At 43.6% G+C, this 15,285-nt stretch overlaps 1 long non-coding RNA gene across 1 annotated transcript; it reads left to right on the top strand.

Annotated features, from left to right (window-relative positions):
• The first annotated feature begins 246 nt into the window (after positions 1–246).
• Positions 247–15,037, top strand: LOC137468997 (uncharacterized). Its single transcript, XR_010996300.1, has 3 exons — positions 247–4,268; positions 5,318–5,589; positions 14,524–15,037. It is a non-coding gene; the product is annotated as an uncharacterized lncRNA (long non-coding RNA).
• Positions 15,038–15,285: the final 248 nt, after the last annotated feature.

Below are 15,285 nucleotides of genomic sequence, written 5' to 3' on the forward strand. Positions count from 1 at the left end.
ATGCAAGGCAGAATTGCTTTGGCGCCCGCACACAGTAACTTCAAAAGTTCCTAGAAAATTTGTGCACACCTATTCCTTAGACCAAGAAAGAATAACCTCTCACAGCAATGGTTATCAGCTGTATTATATTCCATTTTGCACGTGACAGGAGGTGCTGGTGAAATTGCAAATGTAGGAAGTCTTGCTGCAGAGCAATTAAGGCTGGGGTTGTAGATGAGTGATCGTAAGGGCATGGGAAGAAGTACACACAGTGCGCAGGGTGCTGGCAGAAGAAATCACTGCTTTTACATTTCTTGCTGTTCCTTCCCTATCAGCTCTCTTGGCAGAGCTGGTCATGATGAGCTCTCCAAAGAGTTGTTGCAATGAAGCAGCTTAGCAAAGGCTTCATACTTAAAGAGTTTACAAAAATCCTGCTGCTCTTGCCTGGACTGGGTGAGAAAGGGTTCACACAAGCAGCTGTGCTGGCACATCAGTGGGCCAGAGGGGATGGTGATAAAAGGCATCCTTCTTGCTGTGGTTCAGTTGGAGTCAGAAGATGACATCTGTCCATAACCTGGTGCTTTCCAATGACAGGCTGTACAATGTGACAGGTTATGTGACAGCATGACAGACTGTGACATTTCAGATTGCTGTGAGCAGCGCTCTGTTTGTGTTCACAAGTTGTGTAAGAAAGCACAGCATTCAAAAAAATAAATAAGTGCCTCACAGACTTGCTAAAGGGAAAATTCTTGCAAATTAAGAAAGGGGGAGGAAAGAAACTATTTCAAAATAAGTGGATAGGAAAAAAAATCTTGGGTTAACACTTCTTTACAGTTAGCTTCATGTTTTGTTATGCCTGTTACAAATCTAAGAATAATTCAGAATCATTTCTATAAAACTTCAGGGCATAGAAGAGCAGGAGAAATGGCACTTCTTAGATTAGATTTCTTCAATGTGAAGCAAGATAAAAAACTCTGTTTTATTTGGGCTTAAGGAATGTAAAGGCATAATAATTACCAGCTGATACACCAATTTAATGCAGGTGTTCAGAGTTCTTAAAGAGTGATAATAACTCAGAGTTACCTTTAAAAAGAGATCTCTGAATTTTCAAATTCAAAAAACACAAATACTGGAAAAACAAAGCCCCATTATATGAAAGGAATTGAAACTCTTGAATACGAAAAGTACACTAATTCTGTTCCCAGAGACATGGATAGATTCCCCTGCCTGTTAGAGGTGAGCAATTGCTAAGCATACAGATTTGAAAATTTCAAAGTGAAATATTAAGAATTCAGGGCACAGTTATTGCTAAATTATTGCACACAGATTCTGATGTATGGGCTAGATCTTAAAATGAAGTTCAGCAGTCTGGCTGCTTCTCTCAGACTTGAATCTGGCTTCACCCAAAAAAATATAGAGCTGATGCTCAAACCTGCTTCAAACAGTCACATGAATGCAATTCAGAAAGGATTTTAGCCATGGCCAAAGATGAAGTAATATACTGTCAAAGTTATTAATTGGTTTCTGATTAGAAACCATGAAGACCAGTCAGAATGAGAGATTGATGAGTGTCTGTCCATCTCGGGCTGCAAATGAATTGGGAAGATTTCTGTATTTGTGCTAGCATAGCTGTAGTTGTTCTTTGAGCTGTGGCCAGCTGATGCAAATGATTTGGCCGGTGGAGGCATTACACGTTTTTCTTTTTATTTTTAGATGGCAGATGACATTTTTGGTCAGTCACAGGGTAGTTCCTGCTGAATTTGCACTCAGGGATGCCTGGATTTTGGTGAATGCTTTTTTATCTCACATTCTTTGAGCCTCTTGTCTTAAGCTGGTAATTTTTGGTGGTGTTAGTGATGGAAGGCCACCAAAAATGGGCTGTGCACCTGCTCCTGGGAGCTCCAAAATTCATCTTCCTCCTGCTGTCTTGTAGGCTCTGAGCTATACAACTCCGTTAGCTCTGTACACATGCTGACAGCTGAACTGCAGGGGAGTTTACAGTTTCTTCAGGCTGCCTGAATAAGTCTTAGCTCCTTGCTGGGACAGCAATCCTATGATTCCAGCCACCAGGATTGCGAGTGGCTTCATCACTGGCTAGCTGGCAGAGATAATAGATGGGAAAATGCAGTTGAAAGCAGCTGGTCCTTGGCAAGATTGAAAAACATCAGGTGCAACAGTTATTGGCCCTACCTGTGTGTCACTGTTGGAGCAAGGCTGCAGGGGCATTGCTGAAACGTGGGAATTATACTTTGTGCACACCATTTCCTGGCCCAGCCAGGAGCAAAGCCAAAACTATGACAAATAGCAATGGAGTCTTTTGATAATGTTTTGTGCTTTTAAAAGACTTGCAGAAAAGATGAATCCTGCTTTCCTGACTGTACCAATGAGTACCTAATCCCAATTACCAATACCTTTTCTTTTGCTGCCAATTTGTAAACAAAGCCCTCTGTCTTCTGGGGAAGGAATGTGCAGAGCACCAGGCTCAATATTTGAGAACATGTGCAAACCTTCACTCGCTGCAGTGCTGTAGCAGAAGAGGAATGAGACAGGCATGGCTCAGGCAGGGTGTCCTTGCACAGGAAATGTGGCTATGGCAGATCCCTGGGGAGTTTGAGCCACGGTGTGCACCTGCCCAGCCACACCAGAACCGCATCGGGAACAAACTAGGATGTTAAACTCCTCTCACTGCACAGCTGATTCAGCTCCTGCACTGTCCTCATGCAAGGAAATAACACATTTCTCCCCTGAAATTATTTTGTATTTCCCTGAAGGGTTCTTAAAATATCCACGACACAAAGCATAAAGGAAAAACTGCTAGAATTTGGTCCTGCTGAGGGTAAGATAACAACGTGAAGGATATGAGGCAAGGTACCATTTTGTTGTGCTTTACTAGTGCTTGTAATTTACATCTCATCACTTTCAAGGCCTTTGCTGGCAATATTTCCTTCTAAGAATAGAGCTTAAAGGTATTTTAAGAATTCTAGTTGTTGTGCAATTAATAGGGTAACACTTTGTTCTAAGTAAAAAGATCTGCTGTTTTGAGCAGTAACTGTATTTTGCATGTAAAAAGGGGGGAATGGTGAATGTTTTATTGCCAGCACTTTTCCTTACAGGGGGATGAATCACTTACATTCTTGGCAACCAAGCTTAAATTCACAAGAATGCTCAGTTTGATCAACTTCCTTCAAATCACTAAGCTCAAAATACAGAGAAAAAAAGAGAGAAAGAAACTTGGATGGGCTTCGATGTGGAAGACGTTACAAGATGGACATCCAAGCAGGAAGACAACAAATCTAGTGTACAAATTGTTTTGCCCAAAGCAAGTCGCTGACTTGCTGTTACAAGAGGGTCCAGTCTAAATTAAGAGATTACTGGAAAGGAAAAATAAAACAAGGAGGAAAAGAGCCAAAGCAGAGAAAGAAAACCCCTGCCAATCTGGCCGACATGGTGGATGTTGTGTCAAACATGAGTTTATTTGCTAACAAAACAATGTGAATTTTCATGAAAAATTACCACCCTCCCTTCAGAATGGAAGATTGTGCTGGGAAACAAAATATGAGAATACAGTTCATTTAGGTGCGAGGAAAGTGCCTGTGTTCAGGTTGTTGTTTCACACAGCAAAGGCTGAGGGTCATGGTGGGGCTTCTTAGGCAGGAGCACAGGATGAACCAAGCCATGCCCTCGTTGCTCCTCTCCACCTGTGCAGTGGACCACACTGAGGAAGGGGTGGCACTGAAAATGGTCCCTTTTAGTTTTATTCTAATGGACTCTTTTGCAGCTGGATTGGTTGCCTGGGCTGGTTTGCCAAGCAGCCACCCTTGGCACTGCACAGTATACCCAAGTGTCAGTGGAGGAGATGACAAGAGTAAGGGGACATGGCAGAGGGGGAAAGAAGAAGCTGGACAGGCACTGCTACTGTACCACCTAATTTTTGATCTTCTACACAGCACTGGTCTAAGGGACTTTTGGCCCTGCTGCACTCTTCTGCTCAGAGACAGTCAAGTGACAGCTTCAATGAGACCAGCACAATTGCTTGTTGGCTGAAGTGAAAACAGCCCAAGCAAAACCCAAAACATTATTTAGTGTGGAATTTCCCTTTTTCTAGATCATCTTGTGGTCATGCAAACAGCTGTGTCAGTATAAAAGCATGATAGTGAGGAGTGGTGGAAGACAAGAAGGGAAGCACTGCTACCCAGTACCTTTTGATTTCCCCCTGCTCTTCACCCCAGTGCTTTGCCACCCCCCACCTGCAGTGCATGCCAGGGCTGCAGCACCTCCAGATGATTAAGGTTAAGTGTGACTGTGTCATGTCTTGCAACCAGCACAGGACTGCTGTGCTTCTGTTTAGGGTGTCCTCCCAAAATGTACTTGGTACTTACTAAACCTAATATGGGGCGAAAATAATAGTTGGGTAAGAATGGGATGGTAGAGGCCTAGGAGGGCTGGGCCAGGCCACAAAGGATAACTACAACTCAAAGCAGGAACCAAGATACTGCAGAAGTGTTGGTGTCTAATAATCTCAGCATCACACAATTGTTGTGTGTCTTCAGGATCCCCGTTTCAGTATGTTTCTGTCATGCTCTGCAGCGCGGATGCAGTGAATCCAGTACTGCTCTCTGATTCTGTAATCAGATATGTTGCTTATATGTAGTAAATCCCACACTTTTGGGACATTGAATGTACTGTGTATTCACCAAGCAACCACATGCCATTCATAGAATAAGATCAGTGCTTCCTGGTTTGGTTTCCTGTTCACAGATTGTACAATAGGTCAGTACAGGTCCTGGGGATATGTTCAGGTTTTCCACATGTGTAGCCTTCCTATCCAAGCTGCAGTACAGACAATCCTCAAACATCTGTGCAGGTGAATTTTCTGGGCAGAAAACGAGAATATCTAGTAAATCTGGACAGAGGATAGCCCCAAGTCAGAGCCTCCAACACATCCTGAAACACTGGACCAAGCTTCCAAAGACAAATATGAGGAATCTTCGCACTGGAGTTTTTAAGACTAGACACGTATCTGCTATAGTGAAGTCAGCCTAAACTAGATCCCTCACTGCCTTATTTTCTGTAAGAAACTATTAGTTTGACTCTCTGCAGCATGAAGAATGGCAAGCACAGTCTGTTCTCTGCTCTGCAACCTGCTCTCTCCTTCTCCAGCCTCTTGCTGGAATCAGTGTGAAGCCCAGTACAGAAACTTGGGGCTGGACACTGAGAAAAGGGAGATTTGTATGCAGTGAGTCTGTGTATTCATGCATGAGAGAAACTGTGGCAGCAATGGTGTTCCCTCATAGTAATGCAGAGCAAGACGGAAATGCAATGAAGTTTTTTTTTTCAGGATTAAAATAAGCAGAACAAGAGCCAGTTGTTGTTCTGGGGAAGAGGAAAGTAGTTGAATTCAAAATGTTTCACTAACTTGGCAAAAATGCCAAGCTGGCCCTGCCTGCAGAATACAAGGACTTCAAAGGGCTTATCTTGAATAAGAATTGAGGGAACCAGATCACTGTTTCCTACATGTATTCAGCTGAGGTTAAATGATATGCAAGGCTATATCCCAAGGGTGTGTTTTCCTGCTGATGCCATCCAAGTTGCTGACACCTCTACCTGCAGGTTTGTGGGCTCAGTCTTGCTTTAGCTGTGCACACCCAGAGGGAGCTCAGTTCTGACCCAGCACCAGGAAGAGTGGGTCACACTCTCACAGCTGGTCACCTCAGGAATGCTGCTTCATGGTGGGAACACTGAAACAGATGGCAAGGCCTGTGCTTCAGCAGTGAGCCGGTACTCAGGAGGGGCGTGTGGTTCTTAAACAGGATGCAGGCTGAATAACCCTCCATTCCTGAAGAGGGTGGTCCCCAAAGGTCAGGGCTGCCTTCAATGGTGTGGCAGCATGAGAGGAAACTGCCTCAGAGGATGCTTTCATAATGCTCAGACTATGAATAAATTCAGCCTGTTGTACTCTGGGTTCCCAAGTGTTCCTCATAAAATATGTGAATAAGGAGAATAAGGTTAGGAAAAGAGCAGTTCTCCAGCTAAACTTTCTTTACAGGATGAACAGGGCTCCTCCTCCCCCACCCTTTGTCTGATTTCAGACAAAGGACTTTGCATCCTGTGCAGGAGTTCTCTTTGCTGCCTGGAAGGAACATATGGATTGTTGATGATACAAACCTGGAAGCTCACCGAGTAACAGAATACCTGGGGCTGTTGATGTGATCTAGTGCAAACCTCTACACAAGCAGCATCACCTACAGCAGGTTTCTCAGGACCATGTCCAGTCAGACTGTACAAATCTCCACTTATGGAGGCTTTGCAGAATCTCTGGGCAGCTGAACAGACAGGCAATGACCAAAGACCTGATGTCAGTACAGATAATTTTGACACTTTTCACCTTTATGGTAAATTATTAAAGTACAACCTGAATAAATGTACTTGATATTCACTCACTGACTCTGGTTCTCCTGAGACTGGGTATAAAATTATGTGGACCAAGGCTGATCCATATTTAACCCAGCTGCATATTTCTGGGAAAAAGACAGTCAAAGAGACAGTTGGGTACTACACGGGATTAACACACTGTGGTCCCATGGGAACTCTCCCAGTTCAAGACAGGAGCAGCCATTCCTCCAGTCAGTGCTGTGCTAATATAGTGGAAGGAGGACCAAGGGTCTCTGAACCTGTTACAACAATAAATCCAGAAAAACAATGAAGATTTTTCATCCTTTAAAAGACAAAGAGTTTTCTAAGAATATTTGTCCCTTAAATTCCAGAAGATGAGGGAACAGATAGGGTCATGCTTTATGTTCCCATGCTTTGGAGCCAACACTTTACCCTGACCATCACTGTTACCAAGGCAGCATCACAGTTCTGGCAGGAGATCTTATCTGAAATTTAACAGAGGCACATTTAGGCTATTCAAGACAGTTTTATATTGCTCAAGCTGAAGTCAGTGAAATGTTTCATTCAATTAATGAGCAAACACAGTCTGTCAATTTCCTCTGTGCAATGCACAGAAATCTCTCTGCTTCCTCCCCACGTACAGTACAGCATGTCTGAGCCACTGGCTACTATAATTAGGATGGGGAAAACATTTATGTGGCACTATAAAGGTGAACTGCTTTGCAAGTACAAAAACATTAAAGTCATTCCCAAAGAATTCAGAGTCAAACTCTGAATGTGATCAAGAAAAAACACAAGGCAATTGTCCAGGGAAAAATGGTTCCTGCAGAGATGAAGAATCACCAGGGCAGCCGGTCTGAATGGAAAAGGAAACTCCTGAGCTGAATGATTGGATGTCACTCAGAAACAAACACTGCATGGTTTCTTTCCTAATCTGCCATGGATCTCATAGTTGACCTTCAGGAGTCAAGGGTTCTGTGCATGAGTTTTCCCTGTAAAACTAGCATTGCTTCAACTCATTCAGTTTCCAAAATAAAGACAGGCTACGAAACAGAGACTGGGAGAAGACAAGAGGTACTGAGGGAAGATAATATCAGAAGGCACTCAGGAAGCAAGAGAGGGAACAGGGGCAAAGGAAAACCTTTGAAGGGTGAGGAGGCAGGGAGCCAATGGCAAGAATAAGAAATGAGATGGGATCCTTCAAGTGTAGGGGAGGAGAAGGTAGATTAACAAATTTTTGGTTAGGCTCAAGGGAGTACAAAAACCTGAAAGAGAAGCTCTCAGTGAATTACAGTAGCTAAAACAGGTAATGGCCAGAGCATAGAGAAGAACTGTAGTCATGGTGATAGAAAAGCAAGGACCACTTCAAGAAGAAGTACTGAGACAGAAACTAAATGCTTCAGAGTAGGCCTTTCATGAGAGACCAGTAATGTGAAATAGAAGGAATGAAGTTTAAAAAAAAACCTCTCTGAACCCAGAAAAAAAAAATAATAGAGGAATTACAGAAATCAGATTTGATAGAACTGATACTTTTATATCAAACAAAAACAATTAGAAGAATTAAGATGTAATAGCAGCAAGAGCTTCAGGAGAAGAAATTTTAAAAGCCACAGGGATCTACAACTGGATAGTCATGAACATAATAGAAAATAATTTACCCTCTAGAAAGGTGCAGGCAGAAATAATCAGGTGCAATCAGGGGAGGAGCATGGAACAATCAGCAGTGCCATGTTTCAGGGGCCACCAGACAAAAATCTCCACCTACACATTTTGTGTCACCCACTCTGGGCACACACCTCCCCTCGTTTGTCAAGATGAGGATTCAGCCTGATGTTTCAAATGGTCATGAGGAGCAGCAGTGACTGAAATTTCATGTGGCCAAGAAAACACTTGTTGTGTACGAACAGTCTTTGCTTGCATTTCACAACATTGCACAAGGCTTAAAAAGTAATCTCCAAATTTGCACACCCATATCACTGTGTACACAGAGAAGGCTAAGCAGACCTGGTGTGCATTGAAATTCTTGTCATAGCCAGAGCCTGCCCTCTTGCTCCATACGCACCAAGGGCTTGGCATGTCAGAGAGCATTTGAGTATCTGGACTTATATGTGAATCTTTGAGAAGTGGAAAATAAACAAAAGAGCAATTAGACTGCTCTTGTTAGGCTAAGGGGAGCATGGTGAAAAACTGTGCAGTAATTGCAGTACTTGAAGCAAAAAATGGCCAGAGCACAGAGAAGACTTTTAAAAAGGGAAAAAAAGGAAGACCCAGAGAACTACATGCATCTCAGTCTCATCTCTATGCCCAGCAAGATCACAGAGCAGATCCTCCTGGGAACTATGCTAAGGCACATGGAAAATGAGGTGACTGGTGGCAGCTAGCATGGTTTCACTAAGGGCAAATCATACCTGACAAATTTGGTGGCCTTCTACAAGAGGGTTTACAACAGTAGTGGATAAAGGAAAAGCAACAGACCTAATCTACCTGGATTTGTGCAAGACATTTGACATTGTCCCATATGACATCCTCATTTCTAAAATGGAGAGACATGGATTTGATGGGTGGACCACTTAATAGATTGGGAATTGGCTGGATGATCACACTCAAAGAGTTGTGGTCAACAGCTTAATGTCCAAGGGGAGACAAATGACAAGTGGCATCCCTCAGGAATTGTTGACTGGTGCTGTTTAACAGCTTTGTCAGTGATGTGGCATAGAGTGCACCCTCAACAAGTTTGCCAGTGACATCAAGTTGTGTAGTGCGATTGACATGCTGGAGAGAAGGGATGTTACCCAGAGAAACCTTGACAGGCTTGAGAGGTGGGCCCATGTGAACCGCATGAGGTTCAAAAAGGCCAAGTGTACCTGCACTTGCCCTGCACCTGCGTCAGGGCAATCCCAAGCCCAAATACAGGCTGGATGCAGGATGGATTAAGAGCAGCACTGAGCAGGACTTAGGGGTGCTGGTTGACAAGCAGCACCCCTGGGTGTGTTTTGGCAGTGTGCTCTCATATCCCAGAAAGCCAGCTGCATCCGGGGCTGCATCCAAAGCAGCGCGGGCAGCAGTGGCAGGGATGGGATTCTGCCCCTCAGTTCTGCTGTTCTGAGACCCCACCTGCAGTGCTGCATCCAGCACTGGGGTCCCCGATGTAACAATGGAGTGGGTCCATTGGAGGACCATGAAGAAGATAATCAGAGTGCTGTAGCACCTCTCCTGTTAAGACAGCTTGTGAAAGTTGGAATTTTTCAGCCTGGAGAAGAGAGGGCTCTGGAGAGACCTTAGAGCAGGCTTCCAGTACCTGAAGGGGACCACATGAGAGCTGGAGAGAGTTTTATGAAGGCATGTAGTGACAGGACAATGGGGAGTAGCTTTCAACTGACAGAGGTCAAGTTTAGCTTAGATATAAGGAAGAAGTTCTTCCCTGTGATAGTGGTGAGGCACTGCCACAGGTTGCTCAGAGAAGCTGTGGATGCTCCATCCCTGGGAGTGTTAAAGGCCAGGTTGGATGAGGCTTGGAGCAACATGGTCTAGTGGAAGGTGTCCCTGTCTCAATGGCAGGGTGGTGGAACTAGATGATCTTTAAGGTCCCTTGCAACCCAAACCATTCTATTATTCTATGATTTGTAATCATGGGGAGAGAAAAGCATGGGCCACTCAAGTTGTTTTGCATGCTGTCATAAGATGCTGCTTTAAGACAATTGGTTGTGAAGAAGTCTCTATTCACTTTGATTTACAGTATAACAATATTCCTATTCATGTGTTCATCACATTCCAAGACTTAAATAAAACTTTACTCATTTAAGTTACAGATTCATTATAATCAAAATCTGTATTTTAATTATTTGCAAATCACATATTATCCAACCTACAGTTTGCTTACTGGTGATGAATAAAAGTTACCCCCTAACATTCAGAGCCTTTCTTCATTAATCCTGGAGTTTTTATGAGCTCTAGCAGAGTATGAAAATGTAATATAGAGAAGAAGAATGAAGAAAGAAAGTAGCTAGAAGAAAGAAAGAAGAAGAAAGTAGCTAGAAAGTTGAAAGCATGTTTAGGATTGCTGTGATGCTTTTTAAACGTGGAACTTTGTATTCCTGAAGTGAGCTAAAAGCAGTGACTGGTGTGGGAAGTTAATTCAAAATAGATGTGGGCTGAGAGACTGTGCGGAAGACTAGGAGACACACGGTGATAATGATAGTCATCAAACAGGAACACGTGGTGAAGCATTTTTGGAGGGGAAACTTTCAGTGTCTGTGCTGTTTTCATGTTTATTATTCTGTGATGATACTCTAGTGAAGCATTATGGAGAGCTGACGATTTTTCAGTATCCTGCTATGGTGGATTGACCCTGACTGGATGCCTGGTGCCCACCAAAACCACTTTTATTGCTGCCCTTCTCAGCTGGACAGGGGAAAGAAAACAAAACAAAAAGTTCACAGGTTGAGTTAATGACAGGGAGACAAAGGACTCACCAATTACAGTCATGAGCAAAACAGACTCAACTTGGGGAAAATTGATTTATTATCAATCAAATCAGAGTAGTATAATAAGAAATAAAAACTAATTCTTAAAATACCTTTCTCCCACCCCTCCCTTCCTGAATTCACTCCTGAATTCTCTACCTCCTCTGCCACAGTGGTGCAGGAGGACATGGAATGGGGGCTGCAGTCAGTCGATCACATGTGTCTCTGCTGCTTCTTCCTCCTCAGGAGGAGACTTGTCACACTGCTCCCCTGCTCCAGTGTGGGGTCACTCCCACAGGAGACAATTCTCCATGAACTTCTTCAACATCAGTCCTTCCCACAGGCTGCAGTTCTTAGCACTAGGTTCTCCAACATGGGTTCCTCACGGTGTCACAAGTCCTGTCAGCAAACCTACTCCAGCATGAGCGCCTCTCTCCACAGATTCACCAGTCCTGCCAGGAGCCTGCTCCAGCATGGGCTTCTCATGGGGTCACAGCCTTCTTCATGCATTCCCTCTGTTCTAGTCTGGGTTCTTCCATGGCTGCAGGTCGATGTCTGCTTCTCTCTGAATCTCCAGGGGCATAGCTGCCTCCCCAAGGTCTGCACCAGAGGCTGTAGGGGAATGTCAGCTCCAGTGCCTGGAGCACCTCCTGCCCCTCCTTCACTGAACTGTGTGCCTGCAGTGTTGTTGCTCTCATGTTTTCTCACTCTTTCTGGCTGCTGCTGTGCAGCTTTTTTCCACCTCGTTTTAAGTCTGTTATCCCAGAGGCATTACTGATAACCCTGATGGGCTCAGCCTTAGCCAGCAGTGGGCGAGTCCATCTGGCATTGGCTCTGTCAACATGGGGGCAGCTTCTAGAAGCTTCTCAGAGAAGCCACCCCTGTAGTCCCCTACTACCAAAGCCTTGCCGTGCAAACCCAATAGACCTACACAGGGGTCTGCTCAGAATTTTCCCCAACAACTTTTTAGGGACTGTAATCCTGAACCCAATTTCAATAAAACTTTCTCTTTTATATGGATGTATAGCACATATGGATGACAAGTCCCAATGTACAATTTTAGGTTTCTATTGCCAAGGCCATGTGATACTTAATCCCCATATTTCCAAGGGGTCAGGCCAAGTTATATTATTTGTGCAAGTCACTCACCTCACAGACAATAGCAAATACTTCTCTCAGTTTTCTGGTATCCTTCTTTGCTGATAAAGCTGTGTAAACAAGTGCAAAGCACACAGGATTTTGACTCCCAGAGTACACAGAGGTGTGACTGTATTTTTTCCCTCTACTTAGTATCATTCTTTCTCCCTCAAGAAAATATGCAAGGTTTGTTGACTGGAGCTTCTTATGCTGCTTTGAGATGCCTTGCCAAATTGTATGCTATCCCACTTCCTTCCTGCAGGCAATCCAAACAGTGGAGGCTTCCACAGGAGCCCTGCCCCTCACAACTGCATCACACAACTGCTCAGCTCTCAGGCCCTCTCTTAAAGCACAAGAAACGTGGTGGCTCAGTGCTGGGCTCAGCAGGAGATCTGGGACCCTGCCACTGCTGAGGGCAGAGCCTGAACAGGAGAGTTCTGTAACCCCGCTGTGCCGAGCCCAGGAGATGTCGTGAGCCAGCGGCAAGCCCTGGGCAGCTCCATGCTGTCCTGCAGATGTGGCAGGTATGCCGATGTAAGGCCAGCTCCATTGGCACAGTCACTGTGAAAAGCCAGTTTACTTAGGAAAATGAGATGAAGCAACAGGCTTACAGCACCACTGGAAAATTACTGTGTCAAAGAAAGGCTAAGCAATGAGGATCTGAATTTCTGCAGAGTGACTAGGGCAAGACCTAAATCTTACAGGTTTGCCTTAGAGCTTTGTATCTGGGCAATACAAAGGAACTGAGAAATTGGACATTCCCTCTGACTCTTTGTATTTTGCATCTTTTTGTAATTTTGTTTCTTTTTTAGCGACAGTATGATGTAGTTGTTGATCGTTGTTTGGTAGATGAGGATTCGTCCTGGCTTTGCCACTGAATTGCTGTGTTCCTTGTGAATGTTCATGCAGCCTAGCCGTGCTTCTCTCTTCAACTCCTCTATCCATCTTATCTGCAGAGATGTAATCTCTGCTCTGAAGAGGTGGTCCCTTACTATGGGTTTGGAGTTTTTGGTAGCAATTGCAGTCTTCTGGTGCACCATCACATATAGCAAGACTAACTGATATTTTCCCTATGGCTCTCTGTAATATTCTCATTAAGTAGCTGTTCCACACATGTGATTGCCTTGCATCAGCAGTCTTCTTTCTGTTTCTTTTCAAATTTATGGTTACTTCTCTCACTCTTTGATGCAAAAGCAGATTTTTTAAAAATAGAGGTAGAAATAAGTGTTTTCTACTTCTATAGCTGACATCTACCTCTACCTCTGTTTCCACTGAAGTCTTATTCGGTGTTTCTGGAGTATTTGAGTGCACATAGTTCAATCTCTTACAATTCAACTTCCATGTTTGATATCGACTCACTCCTTTTTCCTTGTGCATTACTGATATCAGTCTGCAATCTGTCTAGTTCTCTTCTTCTGCAGTGTGTCTTTCTTATCCATGTACTTCCTTACCCATCTGTACTATTATTTTAATTGTCTTTGAATGCACATTAATAGTGCTTCTTAACATATGCCACTGCCGCTTTTTCTATTCCATTCCTTCCTTTACCCTGTTCCATGTCCAGTTTCTCTCAGCATTTAATCAGCTGAAATTCATTGCTGTTATTTTTTTCCCTTTAGAGCTGGCTTAGTCATAATAACAAGGCTTACAGGGAAAGATCCAAGTCTTGTTCAAACATCTGATCCAAGGCTCATTACCATGGTCACTATTTTTTTTATAATCTTCCAGTTATATTTCCTTCCTTTTCCTCTGACTCTGTCTGATCCAGCAACATCTCAGAAGAGGAATGGTTTCCTCCGAGACCCACATGTAGTCCAAACCACTCATTGCGCTGGGAACCCAAAAGGTGTTTGATTGATATCTAATCTGGCACTTCCTCGTCCTTGTCTGAAGTACTACTTTTCCTTGTAAAGCTTTTGATAAGGCAGTCTATTAAATGTGCTAACTTGTGACTCCATTCAAGCCTTTAGCTGGGAGAACCATTTCTGTGTTTCTAAGGTGAGATGGTTATAATCCATCTAGTGTTATCTTCCAAGGGCATGGACTGCTAGCCCTCACTGCTGAACTCTTTGTTAACGTATTTATTCTCTCTAGCCATTTGTCCTTCCTTAGGACAAGAAGGATCTTGATAAGTTTCTAAGAATTATACACCTTAAGGCTTCCTGAGATGGTTTTGGTTTTTTGCTCTGGGAAGGGTTAGGAGTGATTGTGGTAAAATGCCGTTGACTTAGTCTGGTTGGCAAGCAAATGGACATTGGGTTCCTAACTAACCCTGAGAATGTGAGCTGTGTGCATTCCCTGCTGTGACTACTACATTTTGTCTCCCACTTGACAATTATCCATCAGATTCCTTTGGTGAGATGTCGAGAAGGTGCCTTCCTAGAAGGTGCTTTTGGGGAATGTGACATTTAGCTTTAGTGATCAGGCATTAATTGCAAGCAAGTAATTAACTGAAAATACCCATTTTCAGTAAAGTTTTGTTAAATGCTATTTTTGGCTTCATATGACTAAATTGCAGTCTGTCACATGAGTAATTTCTGTCTAATTCCAGGGTCTTATCTAATGGGATCAGATCTTTAAACAAGTCTTGGATCTTTCCCTGTGTATGAGTTACTCATGGATAGAGCTGCACAGGGCTTTAGTATGAGACCTTCTAAACAGATACAGTAAATGATCAGAGAAATGAACACAGCTTTCCTTTACATTAATGCTGAATTCTAACGCTGGGCTTTGAGACATCAATTTAACATAATGATAGGTCACAGAAAGAGCTATTTATCCAGAGATTTCTTAGCCTTTCCAAAACTTTGGAATTACTACTCTCTCCTTACAGGCAGGGAAATTCAGGTGGAGAAGTGAAACAGCTTACAGTCAGTCCCAAAAGGGACAAGAAGTGGAAAAAAGCTGATTGTGGGAATCTTTAAAATTAGAATCTTTAAAATAGACCCCCAGCCAGCAATACTGATCTGTGTTATCTTTGGCTCTACAGACCTGGTTACCACCTCCTCACCCAGATCACCATGAAACATTTTGGTGGTGTATCAGCCTTCTGAAGCTTTGGATGGTCCCTTATAGTTGCAAAATGCCCTTTCATTGGGGGGGAGGGGGGGGGGAGAGGGTGTGCATGTGTGGGGCACTCCACAGGCTACACATGTGGCTCATTCCTCCCCATGTGCTCTGGTGCTGCCTTTGCATGCTGTGCTCCTTTAGGAGTATCCTAGTCCCAAATCCTTACCTTCGTACCAGTTGCTCTGGGAATTCAAAAGTGCCTCATTTGTTCCCTCAGGATAGGGGTTCCTCACAACTCCTTCAT

Source organism: Anomalospiza imberbis, chromosome 2 (assembly GCF_031753505.1).
Source record: "Anomalospiza imberbis isolate Cuckoo-Finch-1a 21T00152 chromosome 2, ASM3175350v1, whole genome shotgun sequence".
Lineage (NCBI taxonomy): Eukaryota > Metazoa > Chordata > Aves > Passeriformes > Viduidae > Anomalospiza > Anomalospiza imberbis.